Raw genomic sequence first — 21,290 nt, 5'->3', positions numbered from 1 at the left:
TTATGGAGCCTTCTTGATGGGAGAGACTGAGAGGGAAATTGGGTCTTGTTCTGATGGGCAAGGTCATAATCAGTAAATCTTTAATCCAATTTTCTCAATGTGGGGGGCTGTGTTCCCTCCCTGTTATTTGATCTGAGGCCAAACTGTGGTGGAGGCAATGAAGATAATGTCAAACTCCTTCATAAGGTCACATGCTCACACTGCTGCAAACAATGCCCCCATCCCTGAGGCAGGACCGGGCCAATCCACGCCTCCACCAGGGACTGCTTCACACTCATGGGCAAGTTCCGGTCAGTCTCTTGTGGAGTCGCTGTTAATTTCTCCTGGGTCCTGGTGCACCCAAGGTTTTGTTTGTGTCCTCCAAGATTCTGTTTCCCAGACTCTGGAAAGTTCTGTGGGCTCTATGGTGGGGTTAATGTGGACCTCCTCCAAGAGGGCTTCTGCCATACCCAGGTCTACCACGCATAGAACCCCTGCCCCTGAATCATTCCACTGCTGATCCATACCTCTGTACATTATGTACTACATAATACATAATACTATACACAGAAAACTCTAAAGTGCTACTAGAAAAATCCCAGAGCTCATCAATAAATTTGATAAAGTTTCAGACAGAAAGTGAATACATGAAATCTGTTGCATTTCTATTCACTAACAACAAAATCAGTCAGTGCACTTCAGTTGCTTAGTTGTGTCCAACTCTTTGCGACCCCATGAATTGCAGCACGCCAGGCCTCCCTGTCCATCACCAACTCCCGGAGTTCACTCAGACTCACATCCATCGAGTCAGTAATGCCATCCAGCCATCTCATCCTCTGTTCTCCCCTTCTCCTCCTGCCCCCAATCCCTCCCAGCATCAGAGTCTTTTACAATGAGTCAACTCTTCACATGAGGTGGCCAAAGTACTGGAGGTTCAGCTTTAGCATCATTCCTTCTGAAGAAATCCCAGGGTTGATCTCCTTCAGAATGGACTGATTGGAACTCCTTGCAGTCCAAGGGACTCTCAAGAGTCTTCTCCAATACCACAGTTCAAAAGCATCAATTCTTTGGCACTCAGCTTTCTTCACAGTCCAACTCTCACTTCCATACATGGACACTGGAAAAACCATAGCCTTGACTAGATGGAACTTTGTTGGCAAAGTAATGTCTCTGCTTTTCAATATGCTATCTGGGTTGGTCATAACTTTCCTTCCAAGGAGTAAGCGTCTTTTAATTTCATGGCTGCAATCACCAACTGCAGTGATTTTGGAGCCCCCCAAAATAAAGTCTGACACTGTTTCCACTGTTTCCCCATCTATTTGTCATGAAGTGGTGGAAACAGATGCCATGATCTTCGTTTTCTGAATGTTGAACTTTAAGCCAACTTTTTCACTCTCCAATTTCACTTTCATCAAGAGGCTTTTTAGTTCCTCTTCACTTTCTGCCATAAGGGTGGTGTCATCTGCATATCTGAGATAACAGATATTTCTCCCAGCAATCTTGATTTCAGCTTGTGCTTCTTCCAGCCCAGTGTTTCTCATGATGTACTCTGCATAGAAGTTATATAAGCATGGTGACAATATACAGCCTTGACATTTTCCTTTTCCTATTTGGAACCAGTCTGTTGTTCCATGTCCAGTTCTAACTGCTGCTTCCTGTCCTGCATATAGGTTTCTCAAGAGGCAGGTCAGGTTGTCTGGTATTCCCATTTCTTTCAGAATTTTCCACAGCTTATTGTGATCCTCACAGTCAAAGGCTTTGGCATAGTCAATAAAGCAGAAATAAATGTTTTTCTGGAACTCTCTTGCTTTTCCATGATCCAGCAGCTGTTGGCAATTTAATATCTGGTTCCTCTGCCTTTTCTAAAACCAGCTTAAACATCTGGAAATTCATGGTTCACGTATTGCTCAAGCCTGGCTTGGAGAATTTTGAGCATTACTTTACTAGCATGTGAGATGAGTGCAACTGTGTCATATTTTGAGCATTCTTTGGCATTGTGTTTCTTTGTGATTGGAATGAAAACTGACCTTTTCCAGTCCTCTGGACACTGCTGAGTCTTCCAAATTTCCTGGCATATTGAGTGCAACACTTTCAGAGCATCATCTTTCAAAATTTGAAATAGCTCCACTGGAATTCCATCGCCTCCATTAGCTTTGTTCATAGTGATGCTTGCTAAGGCCCACTTGACTTCACATTCCAGGATGTCTGGATCTAAGTGAGTGATCACACCATCGTGATTATCTTGGTCCTGAAGAACTTTTTTGTATAGTTCTTCTGTGTATTCTTGCCACCTCTTTTTAATATCCTCTGCTTCTGTTAGGTCCATACAATTTCTGTCCTTTATCGAGCCCATCTTTGCATAAAATGTTCCCTTGGTATCTCTAATTTTTTTGAAGAGACCTCTAGTCTCTTCTATTCTGTTGTTTTCCTCTATTTCTTTGCATAGATCTCTGAGGAAGACTTTCTTATCTCTTCTTATTATTCTTTGGAACTCTGCATTCAGATGCTTGTATCTTCCCTTTTCTCCTTTACTTTTCACTTCTCTTCTTTTCACAGCTATTTGTAAGGCCTTCTCAGACAGCCATTTTCCTTTTTTTTGCATTTCTTTTCCATGGGGATGGTCTTGATCCCTGTCTCCTGTACAATGTCACGAACCTTATTCCATCGTTCATCTGGCACTCTATCAGATCTAGTCTCTTAAATATAGTTCTCACTTCCACTGTATAATCATAAGGGATTTGATTTAGTTCATACCTGAATATTCTAGTGTTTTTCCCTACTTTCTTCAATTTAAGTCTGAATTTGGCAATAAGGAGTTCATGATCTGAGCCACAGTCAGCTCCTGGTCTTGTTTTTGTTGACTGTATAGAGTTTCTCCATCTTTGGCTGCAAAGAATGTAATCAATCTGATTTCGGTGTTGACCATCTGGTGATGTCCACGTATAATCTTCTCTTGTGTTGATGGAAGAGGGTGTTTGCTATGACCAGTGCATTTTCTTGGCAAAATTCTATTAGCCTTTGCCCTGCTTCATTCCGTATACCAAGGCCAAATTTGCCTGTTACTCCAAGTGTTTCTTGACTTCCTACTTTTGCATTGTAGTCCCTTGTAATGAAAAAGACATCTTTTTTCAGTGTTATTTCTAAAAGGTCTTGTAGGTCTTCATAGAACCATTCAACTTCAGCTTCTTCAGCGTAACTGGTTGGGGCATAGATTTGGATTGCCATGATATTGAATGGTTTGCCTTGGAAATGAACAAAGATCATTCTGTCGTTTTTGAGATTACTGTATTTTGGACTCTTTTGTTGACCATGATGGCTACTCCATTTCTTCTAAGGAAGTCCTGCCCACAGTTGTAGATATAATAGTCATCTGAGTTAAATTCACCAATTCCAGTCCATTTTAGTTCACTAATTCCTAGAATGTTGACGTTCACACTTGCCATCTCCTGTTTGACCACTTCCAATTTGCCTTGATTCATGGATATAACATTCCAGGTTCCTATGCAATATTGCTCTTTACAGCATCGGACCTTGCTTCTATCACCAGTCATATCCACAACTGGGTGTTGTTTTGCTTTGGCTCCATCCCTTCATTCTTTCTGGAGTTATTTCTCCACTGATCTCCAGTAGCATATTGGGCATCTACTCACCTGGGGAGTTCCTCTTTCAGTATCCTATCATTTTGCTTTTTCATACTGTTCATGAGGTTCTCAAGGTAAAAATACTAAAGTGGTTTGTCATTCCCTTCTCCAGTGGACCACATTGTGTCAGACCTCTCCACCATGCCCGCCTGTCTTGGGTGACCCCATAGGGCATGCTTAGTTTCATTGAGTTAGACAAGGCTGTGGTCCTAGTGTGATTAGATTGACTAGTTTTCGTGATTATGGTTTCAGTGTGTCTGCCCTCTTGCAACACATACCATCTTACTTGGGTTTCTCTTACCTTGGACATAGAGTATCTCTTCAGAGCTGCTCCAGCAAAGTGCAGCTGCTTCTCCTTACCTTGGACTAGGGGTATCTCCTCACTGCCGCCCCTCCTGACCTTGAACGTAAAATAGGTCCTCTAGGCCCTCCAGCATCCATGAAGCCACCGCTCTTTGGATGTGGGGTTGCTCCTCCTGGCCATTGCCCCTGGCCTTAGACGTGGCATAGCTCCTCTAGGCTGCTACCCCTGACCTCGGACGTGAGGTAGCTCCTCCCAGCACCACCCCTAACCTCGGACGTGGTTTAGCTCTTCTTGGCCACTGCCCCTCAGGCGTGGGGTCCTCCCAACTTCTGCCCTTGACCTCGGACGTGGGGTAGCTTCTCTCGCTCATGCTCTGTGCATTGTCACAGCAGCCCACGCTCTGAACAACAAAATAAGGAAATACACATTAAGGAAATAATCCCACTTACCATCAAGACACAAATAATAAGATATCTAAGAATAAACCTATCTAAGAAAAAAAACCTATACTCCAAAATCTATAGAACTGTGATGAAAGAAATCAAAGATGACACACACAGATGCACAGCTATACCATATTCCTGAAATGGAGGAATCCGTATTGTCAAAATGACTATACAGATGGCTAACAAACACATGAAAAGATGCTCAACATCACTCATTATTAGAGAAATGCAAATCAAAACTACAACGATCACACTGATCAGAATGGCCCTCATTAAAAAGTCTACAAACAATAAATGCTGAAGAGAGTGTGGGGAAAAGGGAACACTCTTGCACTCTTGGTAGAATTGTAAATTGACACAGCTGGTATGGAGATTCCTTAAAAAACAAGGAATAATACCACCATATGACCCAGCACTCCCACTCCTAGGCTTTTACCCTGAGGAAAAGAAAATTGAGAGACACATGTATCCCATTGTTCGTTGAAGCACTGTTAGAACCGATAGAACCGATAGAACCGATAGAACCAATAGAACCGATAGAACATAGAAGCAACCTACATATCTATCAACAGATTAATGGATAAAGAATATGTGGTACATATACACAATGGAATATTACTCAGCCATAAAAAGCAACACATTTGAGTTAGTTCTAATGAAGTAGATGAGCCTAAAACATTTTATACAGAGTGAAGTGAGTCAGAAAGAGAAAGATAAATACCATATTCTAACACATATACATGGAGTCTAGAAAAATGGTACTGAAGATTTTGTTTACAGGGCAATAATGGAGAAACAGACACAGAAAATAAACTTATGGACATGGGGAGAGGGGAGGAGAGGGTGAGATGTATGGAAAGAGTAACATGGAAACTTACATTACCATATGTAAAATAGATAGCGAATGGGAATTTGCTGTATGGCTCAGAAAACTCTAACAAGGGCTCTGTATCAACCTAGAGGAGTGGGACGGGAAGGGAGATTCAAATGGGAGAGGATATATGTATACCTATGGCTGATTCACATGAGGTTTGACAGAACGCAGCAAAATTCTGTAAAGCAATTATCCTTCATTAAAAAAGAAATAAATGAAAAAAATGACTATACTACCAAATCAATCTACCGATTCAGTGCAATGTCTGTCAAATTACCAATGGGAGTTTTCAAAAAAGTAGAACAAGCAAATTTAAAGTATGTGTGAAAACAGAAAAGACCCCATGTATCCATAGCAATCTTGAGAAAGAATACCAGAGCTGAAAGAATCCCTGACTTCAGACTATGCTGCAAAGCAGTCATCAAAACAGTATATTGAAGGCACAAAAACAGAAATATAGGTCAATGGAACAAGATAGAAAGTCCAGAAATAAACCCATGCACCTATGTTCAATTAATCTATGACAAAAGAGGCAAACATACATGATGGAGAAAAGACAGTTTCTTCAGTAAGGAGTGCTGGGAAAACTGTGCAGCTACATGTAAAAGAATGAAATTAGAACATTTTCTAACATCATACACAAAATAAATTCAAAATGGACTTATATATATAAGATCAGATACTATAAAACTCAGAGAAAAACATTGTTTGAGGCAGAACATTCTTTGACATAAATCATAGCAGTATCTTTTTTAATCAGCAGTATCTTTTTTCATCACTCCTAGAGTAATGAAAATAAAACCAAAAAATAAAAAAATGTGAACTAATAAAACTTAAAACCTCTTTCACAACAAAGGAAACCAGAAACAAAATGAAAAGACAACCCCAAAAATGAAAGAAAATATTTGCCAATGATGCGACCAACAAATAATTAATCTTCCCAATGTACAAACATTTCCTACAGCTCAGTATAAATAAAAAACACAATCAAAAATGGGCAGAAGATCTAAATAGACATTTCTCTAAAGAAGATATACAGATGGCAAAAAAACACATGAAAAGATGTTCAAAGTTGCTAATTATTAGAGAATTGCAAATCAAAACTACAATGAGGTACCACCTCATACCAGTCAGAATGACAATCAAACACTCTACAGGCCATAACTGCTGGGCAGGATATGGAGAAAACGGAACCCTCCTACAGTGTGGGTGGGGATGTAACCTGCTGCAGCCACTATGCGGCCAGTATGGGAATATGGAGGAGCCACTGTGGAAGTTCCTTAAATAACTACAAAATAGAGGTATGAAATGATCCAGCAATTCCACTACTGGACACATATCCAGAGAAAACTATAATTTAAAAAGATATATACGTCCTATTTTTCACAGCAGTGCCTATTTACCTATTTAGCCAAGACACGAAGCAACATAATGTCCATCAACAGATGAATGGATAAATATGTGGTATAGCATACAATGCTACTCAGCCATAAAAAAGAAGTGAAATGATGCCATTTGAAGCAGCATGTATGGACCTAGTTGTTATCATACTAAGTGAAGTAAGCCAGACAGAGACAAATATTATGTGAGGTTGCTTATATATGGGATCTAAAAAAACGACACATATGAGTTTGTAATACAGAGCAGAGACAGACCCACAGATATAGAAGACAAATTTATAGTTCCTGTGAGGGAGAGGGGAATAAATTAGAAGTTTAGGGTTGACGCAAACACAATATATATATAAAATATATAGCCATCAAGGACCTACTCTGTAGCACAGGGGAATATACTCAATGTTTTATAACAGCCTGAAAGGGAAAAGAATCTGAAAAAATATATACTTATATATGTGTGCATAAATGAATTACTTTGCTATACTCCCAAAACTATTATAACTCAATTATACTTCAAAATAAATAAATAAATATTTAATGTAAATGTTTATTTTATATAAAATAGCTGGAAAATATATCATGAAGTACTAGCTCTTACTATCTGCCATTTAAAAAATTTAGACTCTATAGTCTCTCAATAAGCTCCATAAAATATAAGTAATATTTTTAAAACCATAAATTATGCAAAGAGAAAAGGTGAATAACATTTCTATGAGCTAGCAATCACCAATTAGAAATCATTACAAATGACTGAGACAATAGATAAGACCAAATCAAATGAAATGTTCAGTGTCTACATTAAAATTTTAAACACTTTTTAGAAAGCATATTAAAATTTACTTGAATAAGAGAAAAGTTAATAAATAATACTGTGTTAAGGGACCAATTAAAATAATCATAAAACTGGAGTATTTGTGATTAAAATTACATCATATCTTGCAAGGAAAAATAATTGAAAAACATGAAAGAAGACTAGGAAACACTGAGAATTATTGCAATAATGCAAAGGATACATGGGGTCTTCATTCATGATTCTGTTTTAAGGACACACCCAATTAAACTCTCTGAGTTACTCAAAGTGAATATATAATCTTAAATAAACATTAGTCAAGCTAGAAAAGTCATAAAATAAGCTATTCAACACAAAAATGTTCAGACCAAACAAAAGCTTCAGGTGTTTGGAGAGAAGTAGATAGTAAATATCTAAGCACAAAAAATGAAATGGACTATAGACTCCGTTATAGATGATAAAGCACTAAAATAGGAGAATAAACCCAAGAACCGGCTCTTTACAAAAGAGAAAAACCTTCAGAAAAAGGTATAAAAATAAAAAGGAAACCTTTTGTGTAATTTGCATATTTTTTCACAATTACATCCCACATTTGTATTTTGTTTATTTGGGTATTAACGACTCAAGAGGGAAAAACCAACAATGAAATAAAATAGAAGTAATCACTGATTCTTCAGCAGTACACTTTCATCACCAGTCTATCTTCTCCCCTTTCATCTGTCTCAATAAACACATAAAACATATTAATCAGTCTGCTCACAGATTTCATAAAATGTGGCTCATTATCTCTTCTATTAACAGTTGCCAGGATTTTCATCAAGAGTTGGTTGTTCAGAATAAATAATATTTAAATATGCTGTTTTTTTGCCAGTTGAAACCAAGTTTGGAATAATATGTTTGAGAAAAACATACAGAAAAGCACATGAAGACGACCATTTTATTTCCAAGAACATTTCTGGATCTCACTTAAATAATGCTTGTCTGCATCCCTTTAAATATGATATTTCCCACTAAATCAATCTTTCCCTTCCTATAAATCCCCACAATTTCCTTTTAAAAATTACATGTTCTAATCTTGCTTAGGCTTCATTTCATTTTGTTACCTATGTGACAAATTCTTCAATTTGCTTAAGGCCTATTTCTTCTTGATTTCTATCAAGCTATTGCTCCACCTACCTGAATGTTGTCGAAAGCACTATGCAACCATGATTAATGTAATTAAGCCCATAATTTGACAGTCATTAAATCCCCCCTTCCCTAGTTGAGGATGCAGACAGACTATTGAATCAATCAGCAGGAACAGCCTGCAACTTTGACTGGCTTGATTTCAGTAGTCAGCAGGTAAGAGTAAGCTGACATTTTGTTAAGGAATATTACAATGATTTTTATCAATTTACAGAAAGCCTTCAAATTGCTTTTATGTGTAATGGAATTAAGGAAATGCAAGGAGATTTGTTTTGTTTTCTTTGTTTCTTTATGTATCACTTCTCTTTATCTACTGGAAGATTCTGATGCATCCCAACTCTTCTTGAGACCACCTTACTGTTTTCTTCTACATCTGTGTGCTTAGTCGCTCAGTTGTGTCTGACTCTTCATGACCCTATCAACTGTAGCCCTCCAGGCTCCTCTGTCCATGGGGATTCTCTAGGCAAGAATACTAGAGTGGGTTACTATGCCCTACTCCAGAGGATCTTCCCAACCCAGGTATCGAATCCAGATCTCCCACATTGCAGGCATATTCTTTTCTGTCTGAACCACCAGGGAAACCCTTTCTACATTTGTAGCAACATCAAAAGAATAATCTAAGAATCCGAAGTCTTCCTCACTCATTAGACTTAAATCTGTTAACATCTTTAAGTGTCTGAATCCTGAAGTCATGTGTTCAGGATTATAGAGTTACAGAAATTAGACAATTTATGTATCATTGGAACTTCAGAAGAAATATTCTTAGTGGGATTGAGACTAAGCTTCCACTGCCTTGCATATAATATCCCTGAACTATCCCTGTTTTAGGTACCACTTGAGCCAGGATTGGTGTGAGAAGATGAAAAAGATATCAGGAGACTGTTTTGATCACCTTCTGGGACATTCTTTCTTTTCTCCCCTTTCTGCCGCTGCAGACACAAAAACTATGACCACAGAAGCTACTTCGTGCTTGCTTGTATGTTAAGTTGATTCAGTCCTGTCCAACTCTTTGGGACTGCATAGACCATAGCCAGGCATACTCTTCTGTCCATGGGATTCTCCAGGCAAGAATATTGGCCTGGGTTGCCATTCCCTTCTCCAGGGGATCTTCTAGACCCAGGGATGGAAACTGCGCCTCTTACATTTCCTGCATTGGCAGATAGGTTTTTTTTTAATCACTAGCGCCACCTGGAAAGTTACTTTACCCGAACCCTTTTCCCTTAGCTATATCACCAACCTAACTGGGGTTTGGTTTGCTTCTGCAGCAACATTTCACAACTTCAGTACTTTTACATTTTGAGCCAGATGGCCTTTGCTGTGGGTCTTTGCTGTGTGGCTGTCCTGTGCATTGAAGGATGTTTAAAGGCATCCTGTAGCCCCCATCCACTAGGTGCCATTGCACCTACAATCTCTCTCCCAGCTGAGATGTGACCAAAAAAAAAAAAATTTTTTTTAAGTCCCCATATATCTCCATTTTTCTCTTGAAAACAAAACTAATCCTAGTTGCAAAATTCTGCTCTACATCATGGTGGAATCATCTCACATTTTTTGCTTCACATCTTGATCATTCTACCATAACTTAAACCACATGTAGTATGTCCATCAAAGCTACAGATCTGATAAAGACTGATAAATATCAGATAAAGATAAAGATCTGATAAATTCAAAGGCATCTTCTCTTGGATGCCTGGGCCAAGGAGCAATAGAAGCCTAATATGACATAAATCTAAATTTGGGGGAAAGCCAAGGAAAATCTGAATAAAGAATTCCAGCTGTTGGCGAGTGAGGAGTCCACTTTTTTGTCAATGAAAAGAAAAACTGTTTATTGAGTATCTACTAAGCATAAGGAATGGTCATGAGCAAGAGAAAAATCCATTCTTGCAATTTACTTATTAAAGACTTATTTTTAGAGCTTGTGTGGGTAAAGAGCATTCTGGCAATGACTAAAAGACACCCAATATATAATAGCTATTTGAAGCAAATGAGAATTTCAAAGTTATAAAGGCAAGTAGGGAGAGAAGGAAATGGCAATCCACTTCAGTACTATTGCCTGTAGAATCCCATGGACGGAGGAGCCTGGTAGGCTACAGCCCATGGGGTCACAAAGAGTCGGACATGACTGACTGACTTTACCTTACCTTAACTTACCTTACTTTACCTTTATACATATTATTGTTGTTTAGTCTCTCAGTCATGTCTGACTCTTTGCAACCTCATGAACTGCAGCATGACGTGCTTACCTGTCTTTCACTATCTCCTGGAGATTGCTCAAACTCATGCCCATTGAGTTGGTGTAGCCATCCAACCAACTCATCCTCTGTCATCCCCTTCTCTTTCCGCCTTCAATCTTTACCACAAGCAGGGTCTTATCTAATGAGTCAGCTCTTCCCATCAGGTGGCCAAAGCACTGGAGCTTCAGGTACAGCATCAGTCCTTTCAATGAATGTTAAGGATTGTAGGAGAGAAACACATACTATGACTATACATTAATACTTACTTTATTTTATCATGTGTCTAGCTATTATGCTGTGAGATAATTTTTGTTCATTATTCTGCATGTTTCTAATTAACTTTTTTGGAAATTTAATTAATTTTAATCCACACATAATTAATCCTCACAGTTTGTGACTTATAAAAGGCTTAAAGAAACTTGGTAGTGATCTCCTAGAGTGGTGTCTCTCTCTCTTTGAATGGAAGCAAATCAACTGGAGGTCATGTTAATAATTCTGATTCTGAAGATTTGGATAGGACTTGAGATTCTGTGTTTCTAATATTCTCCCAGGTGATGCAACACCAGATTTAATGGTTCAAGCACAACTCTAGAAGCAGTGAAACCTTATAATCCTTTGACCTAAGTGTGTTAGTGTTAGTCACTCAGCTGTGTCTGACTCTTGCCAATTCATGGACTGTAGCCCACCAAGCTCCTTTGTCCATAGAATTCTTCAGGCAAGAAAACTGGAATAGGTTGCCACTTCCTTCTCCAGGGGTTCTTCCTGACTCAGGGATCGAACCCAGGTTTTCTGTATTGCAGGTGGAGTCTTTACTGTCTGAGCCAACAGGGAAGGCCCTGGATTACTTCAAAGTTTCCAGTCACTTCAAAGTTTTTCAGGAGTGTCATGAGTGGTGCCAGTTTTAAGGAAGGGAAACACTCAATTTTAAAGTCAAGATTTCAAATATTAAAATGATGTTTTCCACACAAGATGTTGAAAACTCCTCTCATAGTAAATAAAACACAAAAAGAAGGCACCTTCCAAAGCTGAAGAATTCTGATGGAAGACAACCCTGGGAAAGAAACCCTGAGGGCTGCTATCCTCAAAAGTCCCTTCAAGAGGCATCAGATAAAGCCTGGCATTCTCTGCATTCTAGATTAGAATAAGGAATATAACACAAAAAGCTACAATTTTAGTGAGCCAGAATACAGATCACAGGAGGAATTTACAAAAGGCAATTCAAGTTTGTTCATCACAGGGACTACTGACACCTGCTGGCATTCGTTGAGTGCAAAAGAGCTGGGAGATTATATGGACAGTTACTGTTCATTATCTATATTTTATTGTATTCAACCAAATACAGTAAAAAAAAAGGCAACCAGTTAATATTCAAGGATCTGAGTAAAGATATTTTCAACTACCATTTTCACAGAGTGCTAAGGTGAACAACTACAATAGTTTTATATTACTATAAAATACATAACAAAATTATATACAATATATAATACTAACTATATAATATGGGCTTCCCTGGTGCCTTAGATAGTAAAGAGTTTGCATGAAATATGTGAGACCTGAGTCCAATCTCTGGATTAGGAATGTTTCCTGGAGAAGTGTTTATTTAACTGCTTTGCAGAGTACGTCATGAGAAATGCTGGGCTGAAGGAAGCACAAGCTGGAATCAAGATTGTCAGGAGAAATATCAATAACCTCAGATATGCAGATGACACCATCCTTATGGCAGAAAGTGAAGAAGAACTAAAGAGCCTCTTGATGAAAGTGAAAGAGGAGAGTGAAAAAGTTGGCTTAAAACTCAACTCTGTTTGTATCAGAAAACAAAGATCATGGCATCTGGTCCCATCACTTCATGGCAAATAGATGGGGAAACAGTGGAAAAAGTGTCAAACTTTATTTTTCTGTGCTCCAAAATCACTGCGGATGGTGATTGCAGCCATGAAATAAAAGACGCTTACCCCTTGGAAGGAAAGTTATGACCAACCTAGACAGCATATTTCAAAGCACAGACATTACTTTGCCAACAAAGTTCTGTCTAGTCAAGGCTATGGTTTTCCCATTATTCATGTATGGATGTGAGAGTTGGAATGTGAAGAAAGCTGAGTGCTGGAGAATTAATGCTTTTGAACTGTGGTGTTGGAGAAGACTCTAGAGAGTCCCTTGGACTGCAAGGAGTTCCAACCAGTCCATCCTAAAGGAGATCAGTCCTGGGTGTTCATTGGAAGGACTGATGTTGAAGCTGAAACTCCAGTACTTTGGCCACCTGATGCGAAGAGCTGACTCATTTGAAAAGACTCTGATGCTGGGAAAGATTCAGGGCAGGAGGAGAAGGGGCAACAGGATAAGATGGTTGGATGGCATCACCGACTCAATGGACATGGGTTTGGATAGACTCCGGCAGTTGGTGATGGACAGTGAGGCCTGGCATGCTGTGGTTCATGGGGTTGCAAAGGGTCGCACATGACTGAGCAACTGAACTGAACTGGAGGAGTGACTGGCTACACATTCCAGTTCTTTCCTGGTGAATTCCTTGGACAGAGGAGCCTGACAGGCTACAGTCCATAGGATCAAAAAGAGTCAGACATAACTGAGCAACTAATGCATACACAACTATATAATATGTAATACAATGCTACACAAAATGCTTTACGTTCTTTTATGAGATGGTTCGGAGAAGGCAATGGCAACCCACTCCAGTACTCTTGCCTGGAAAATCCCATGGACGGAGGAGCCTGGTAGGCTGTAGTCCATGGGGTCACGAAGAGTCCGACACGACCGGTCGACTTCACTTTCACTTTTCTCTTTCATTCATTGGAGAAAGAAATGGCAACCCACTCCAGCATTCTTGCCTGGATAATCCCAGGGACGGTGGAGCCTGGTGGGCTGCCATCTATGGGGTCACACAGAGTTGGACACGACTGAAGCGACTTAGCAGCAGCAGCAGTATGAGATGGTTAGTCAGGTGTGGCCATAAGAAATGCTAAAGGAAAGACAAAGTTAATGTTACTCACAGGTCCTAAAGTGAGGAGCACAGTCTTGCAGGAACACTCAGGAGAGACACTTGAGTGGCCGGTAGGCAGAAGAGAGAGTGAGGGGAAAATTTAGGCCATGGCCTTGGGCTTTTTGCAAGAAAGGCAAGGCAGAATGAACAACAGTCTAGGAGTGATTAGTTGGACAATTTTGATGGGCTCAAGTCTGTCTGGGTGGAACCTAGTTGCCTCGTACCTGGCCCTGAGAAGATTAAGACAGGGAAAGGAATATGACCTGAGGGGTGAACAGGTCAGATGATGGGGATCTGGCTCCAGAAATTTTGCAAATCAAAGGCAATCTCCCAACTGGACCTTTTGCCATCTCTAAATTGGCTATCCCAGGAGATAGTTTCTCCCCAGCCAGAAAGGGTTTTCAAGATACCAAGCATCATAATATACCTAAAATTTTAAATATTTATAATGCAAAGATCTATCTGGATAGTCCAGCTCCTTCTTTATCTATTAGAATTCAGAAATGGGTGTTCAATGCCTCCTAAAACTATCTTTTGGAGTTCAGTGTTAAGGCAGCTCATTCTTTACTAAGAATTTTCATAAGTACTTTCAACACATTCTAGAGATAAAGAAATGAAATCTTATTCCTAGCTGTCCATACCCTATTTTTCATATCATTTATTATTAGCATATAACAAAATAACCATTAACAGAAAAAAGAGTCAGATAAATTTTGGTGTCACTTTGATAAAAATTAAACAATCATAGACTAGATTTTTTTCTGTTATCTTCCCTGCCTTAATATTTCTGTAGTTAAGGCCAGAGGTCTATGCCCACCCTATGTTTGTACAGGGGACAGGAGCAATTGGAAGTAATGTAGGAAAGAGTGGAGGGAAGTTTTAGGTAGAGAATATAGCGTGTGGAAAATCATGTGGCTTCTGTGATCTGATGTGTGTGACTCTTTTCACTAACTAGTTATATGGAAAGGTATTGTGAGGGAGTAGAATCCTGTAGTTCTTTCCCCATGCCCTCTGCCTGCCTTTTATCTGTAGAAAAACATTAGCCAAATAATAACTTTAATCAGAGAGTGAGCAAAAAGTACAGAAGCAAAAATATACATTCAGATAGGACAAAGTAATAATATGAGTTGACTCATTAAAAATGTCAGGGACCTTTAGTTCCTCTTAAGAGCTATAGATAATATTCTGGTCCACATCCTTTGAGTTGTTTTTAAAATATTAAAATTCCCACCAGGTGGAAGAAATTAGCCATATGTTAGTAGACCCCAGCCTAGTTAGAACCAGAAGCTTGATGGTACTGACTGCCAGTTACCTCACAACTAACCAATCAAAAGAATGTCCATGAGCTGGTCATGTTCTGCAACTCCTTCCTCAGCACACAGCGCCTTCTTATTTTCTCTATGTCACCTCTCAGCAAAACATGAGGAGTGGGGATTTGGTTATTTAGGACATTAGTCCACCCTTTCCCCTGGCTTCCTCAATAAAGCTATCTTTCCTTTTATCCAATACTTATCCCTGAGTATTGAATTCTTGAGCAATGAACATCCAGACGCAAGTTCAGTAACAAGATGAGGCTGATTTTCTTAAAGAAGGATAGATGGGGTGGGAAAGAACTTGCCTGTCTTAGGTCCATGGCACTGTTTGGACTTTGCACTCTCTGAGTCTTCATTCCCTCTTCTGTACAATCAGGGTATTTGACAAATGATTCTTAAAGTACCTCTCAATTCTATACTTGATGACTTTAATGCTTTTAATATTGAGAAAATGTACATGGTAATGTGTCCTCTCTGCACAACACCTAAAATGGGACATTATTAAATAATAAAATGTCAATATTCAACTGCACAGTGTAATTTTTTTAAATGCATTTTGAGACAAGAAAATTGTTCTAAGCTTTCTTAGATGTTAATGTTTTAAAAAATTATTCTTTTTTCATATTGTGCCATTAGGAATAATTTATTTCTGGGTTTTATCTGTCAGCATCTATCTGTGACGTTATTCCAAAATATCACATTACCACCACATGGATACAAATGTCCTGAAAACAACAACTTAAAAATTAATCAGACAGTTAATACTGAAAGTAAAAACCAATAAAATAAGTTTACATGTTCAAATATCTATCACCTTATTTTTAAAAGTTCTTAAAATATATGTATAAAATTATTTCATAAGCATAAATTATTATTTTATTGAGATATTTTTAACCTTCCAGCATATTGTTGTTCCTGGTAGAGTTGACAATAAAACATTACTAAAATGCATTGTTAAGAGATCAAACTCTAAATATGCCTGTTCTACCACTCCTACCTCAATTAATTATAACATTTTGGAACATGTCCATCTTTCCAGGTTCGTTGTATCATGCTGTCAACACTATCACACACCATTCTGTACTTTTTTTTGTTCATTTTCATATCATAAAATATCTGCATGAGTGAGGAAACCTAACTGAGTTCTTATCAAGTCATTATTACAGCAATATACAGTAAATAAGAACACAACAACATCATATTTGCCTTCTTCTATCTTCAGGGAGATTTTAATCTGCAAGATCCAGTCAGGTATTTTGCTGGAAAATGCTAAGTCCTTCCCAAAAGGCTGGCCTGTAGTTGCCACCTACTTCCAGAGGGCAGACGCTATCTGACATCTTAAATGCTACATCCCATCAAGCCTGGGGAAAGACCAACTTCTCATAAAATTGAATTCATTCTTAAAAGGGGACTTATTTACAGCCACAAACTTGCTGTGATCCCCTGTGTTAAATGAAACTGCTGGGAATTATGTTTTTCTTTTTGTGGTTGTCATCCTGAACCTCAGTTCATGAACTATTCAGGAACTTCCTGGTAATGTAGGTAGCTGGGTTGATTTTTAATGAAAGTAGCATGCTTTTTCAACACTGAAGGATGAGTACTACACAATAAGAAATAAGAAATAGAGGATAATATCATAGCCTTTTATACTTACACTAACTTTATAGGAAGTAGTAGCTTCCAATGAGAGTATTTATGCTAACATCACATACTCAGTTTCTGCATAAAATATATAATTGTATCAAGCTCAGTTCAGTCGCTCACTCATGTCCGACTCTTTGTGACCCCATGAATTGCAGCACACCAGGCCTCCCTGTCCATCACCATCTCCCGGAGTTCACTCAAACTCACGTCCGTCGGGTGGGTGATGCCATCCAGCCATCTCATCCTCTGTCGTCCCCTTCTCCTGCCCCCAATCCCTCCCAGCATCAGAGCCTTTTCCAGTGAGTCAAACTTCGTATGAGATGGCCAAAGTACTGGAGTTTCAGCTTTAGCATCATTCCTTCCAAAGAACATCCAGGGCTGATCTCCTTTAGAATAGACTGGTTGGATCTCCTTGCAGTCCAAGGGACTCTCAAGAGTCTTCTCCAACACCATAGTTCAAAAGCATCAATTCTTTTGCACTCAGCTTTCTTCACAGTCCAACTCTCACATCCATACATGACCACTGGAAAAACCACGGACTTAACTAGATGGACCTTTTTGGCAAAGTAATGTCTCTGCTTTTCAATATGCTCTCTAGGTTGGTCATAACTTTTTCTTCCAAGGAGTAAGTGTCTTTTAATTTCATGGCTGCAGTCACCATCTGCAGTGATTTTGGAGCCCCCAAAAATAAAGTCTGACACTGTTTCCACTGTTTCCCCATCTACTTCCCATTAAGTGATGAGACCAGATGCCATGATCTTTGTTTTCTGAATGTTGAGTTTTAAGCCAACTTTTTCACTGTCCTCTTTCACTCTCATCAAGAGGCTTTTTAGGTCCTCTTCACTTTCTGCCATAAGGATGGTGTCATCTGCATATTTGAGGTTATTGATGTTTCTCCCAGCAATCTTGATTACAGCTTGTGCTTCTCCAGCATTTCTCATGATATGCCCTGCATATAAGTTAAATAAGCAGGGTGACAATATACAGCCTTGACGTACTCCTTTTCCTATTTGGAACCAGTCTGTTGTTCCTTGTCTGGGAAGTCTGTATCAAGCTTGAGAACAACTAAAAACCAATAGTGCTAATGCTGAGACTTTAAATCACCATTTGTCTATGTAAATCCTAATTAACACAGCAATTAGCAGTCACTATCAATTACTAAATGCTGGAATAAGTCATGGAAATATCATATGTTTGATGATTGTGATAAGTTTGACTAAAGTCCTGAGCAAAAAATCCAAAAATGCTCTAAAAATATAAAAGTAAATATCCATGATGACAATAATCTTTATAATAATTCATTATAATATTGACTTTGTTTAAAATACTTTTCATGATAATACTATGGATATAAAATGAAACTAACATCACTCGAAGAAACAGTCAGTGTGATGTGCCAGAAGCAGTCAAATGCTGATTATGCTAGGGTGAACCAAACACAAACAACTTTTTGCCTTCTATTCAGGAAGTGAGTTAAAAACAAGAAAATAAGCTAACAAATAATTTCAAAAGATTTGTTATGAATAAAATCCAGAGAGAGCTATGATAGAGAGCTGGAATGGAGGATGGGAGAATCTTGTCTAGTCTAACCAGATAGATGAGGAAATCTTCCCAGACAGGTTTCAGATGTGCAATTACATTGAAGGAGATCATGGCTTGTTAGAGGAAGTGGAACAAGGCCAGCTGGGCTACAGTATCACAGCTCAGATCTGACATGTGAGGGGAGCTGGTCAGCTGCCCATCATAATCAAAGGGGGCCTGGAAAACTTGATAATTGGTTTATTTAACAAGCAGTCAGTTCAGTTCAGTTCAGTCACTCAGTCGTGTCCGACTCTTTGCAACTCGATGAACTGCAGCATGCCAGGCCTCCCTGTCTATCACCAACTCCTGGAGTTCACTAAAACTCATGTCCATCGAGTTGGTGATGCCATCCAGTCATCTCATCCTATTTTGTCCCCTTTTCCTCCTGCCCTCAATCTCTCCCAGCGTCAGAGTCTTTTCCATTGAGTCAACTCTTCGCATGAGGTGGCCAAAGTATGGAGTTTCAGCTTTAACATTATTCCTTCCAATGAACACCCAGGGCTGATCTCCTTTAAAATGGACTGGTTGGATATCCTTGAAGTCCATGGGATAGATAGCAGCTAAAATTGAATTTAAGAATTAAAACAGCCCTCTGACAGTTGGATGGAAGCTGCACTGTGTGTGCAGGGGTGTGGGGCTGGGATCAAGATCGGACAGACATGAGGGAGCCCAGTGCAGTCCCAGCATGAGGTGAGGGTGACAGAAAGAGGGTGGTGATGTTGAAAAGGAAGGGAGTGGATGGATTTAATATTTGTGTCTGTGTAATGTTTTTACAATATCAGTTATTATTTCTTCCCCCCTAGCCCCACCATCCTGCCAATTTTAAGTGTGTAATCCTCTCTGGGTTCATCTTCTCAGAGAAATCAGAAATATCTGTTTCTCTTTCTCTTTGTTTCCCAAAGTCTGAGCCCAATAAGAAAATTATGTTTGGTGCCTTTCTTTTCCCCATATCATAAATGCTACTCCTGCTGATCATCTCTGTCAGCAGGCAAATATTACGTTGTTTCTTCTACTAAAATGAAAGCCATCCCAATGACCACACCCCATCACTTTTCTCGCCATCACATCGTTTTTCAAGTCCCACTTATGGCAGAGCTTTGTAAAGGTTAGTCCTTGCTCCCTAGGCTCATTCTTCTCATCTGTTAGTCTAGGTCACCTCTCTTCAGTCAGGATTCTGTCCCTTCTTTTCTCCCACTGAGCCATCTTGCAAAGAGTTACAGAATTTCCCAACTGCCAAAAGAATTTCATGGAAATTTTTATTTAGAAACAATCTTTTGTCTCAGTCTCTATGACTTTGTATTGTCTGGACTGCCTTTGACCACACTGCTCAACCCCTTTCAGTGTCTTCAGCTGGCTTAAGTCCCTCTGTTTGACTTCTAGGTGGTGAAAACCACAGAAATTTGCCCTGGGTCTCCTCCCCTGTCTACACAGAGTCTCTAAGGAAGCTCATTCACCACTGGGACTGTAAGCATCATCTCTGCCAATGACCCTCAGTTCCATATATTTTAGAAGTTATTCTTTGCTTCCCAGTTCCACTCACCCAACTGCCCACTTCACAGGCCCAAATGGATGTCTGACGGGCATTCCTAGCCTCTCATTTCAACAAATCTCCATGTACCTCTCCTTCCCTCTTAGTAACAGCATCCTAGCTACCACTCCCAGGTGTTAAAGGCAAAAATCTGGAAGATATTTTGGCGTTTCCCTTCTTTTACTTCCAACATACATCTATAACCAAATCAGCAAGTCCTGTCAACTCTACAGGAGCACATCCTGTCTCACCCTAAGACTCCAGAGACTCCAGAGTAAATTCAGAATAATATTTCAAAAATATGAATTAGATCATCTCTTCCTGCTTCAAACTTTACAGTGATTTCCTGGACCACAGAGGGTGGAGACTAAACCCCTTCCCTGGCTTTGATTCCTTCCACCACCAGGAATGATTATCTCCTTCCTGACAGCCTCTTTGGAATTTGTCAAATTGGTCCTCCTTTACAGCATTTGTTCTAGTTATTTCCTCTGGCTGAACTTTTTCCTCAAGTATTCTCATTGAAATGGAGCAGGACCATATAGTCCTTGCCTCCCCACCATGTTCTTTTCCTTTTTTATTTATTTATTTTTTTTGCCTGTGGAAAACTTTAATCAAATAATAATTTTAATCAGAGAAGTGAGAAGTGCTGAAACAAAGGAAAAAATCTCAGGAGACTAAGTAATAATAATGCAGTCATTACACATCATCAAGGACCTTTAGTTCTTTCTCAAGGGCTGTAGGTAACATTCTGAGTCATATCCTGTAAGCTGTCTTTATGGATACTAAAACCCCAGGTGGACATGTTAACTACAAGATGACCAGACTGTACCTAGGACATGAGCTTCCACAATCCTGAGAACCGACCACAAAGAAATGGAAACAAATGGACCTTGGAACTGAAGACTAACTGTACCTAAAACATTCAAGATGATTCTGGTCAGACCACCGATGACCAATTTGAAGATTGCCGTTGGAGATGACTACACTGTTTCTGCATGTAGCGCCCCCATCCCCGACTCTGTCTATAAATGCTTTCACCCCCTGCCTGTCAGTGGAAGAGAGTCAGACTTTGGACAGATGTCTGCCACCCTCCCTCCACTGCTGTCAGCATCTGAAGTAAAGCAAATTTTCCTTTCCACAAACCTGGCCTGCTTATTGGCTTTTGAGCAGCAAACAGTCAGACTTCCTAACACACACTCCTTTCAATAACATCACGACTGATTCTTGTTTTATTCAGATTTCAACATCACCTCCCCAGTGACCTTCCATGGCCATCCAAGAACAGTTCCCATTTGCCTGCCAGACCCCTTCAGTGCTCAATATAGCACTTAGAAAAGGCAGAGGAACCAGAAATCAAATTGCCAACATTCATTGGATCATAG

Source organism: Ovis canadensis, chromosome 4 (genome assembly GCF_042477335.2).
Source record: "Ovis canadensis isolate MfBH-ARS-UI-01 breed Bighorn chromosome 4, ARS-UI_OviCan_v2, whole genome shotgun sequence".
NCBI classification, from domain to species: Eukaryota; Metazoa; Chordata; class Mammalia; order Artiodactyla; family Bovidae; genus Ovis; species Ovis canadensis.
The sequence above is the reverse complement of the archived record's forward strand: the minus strand, read 5'-3'. Positions refer to the sequence as shown.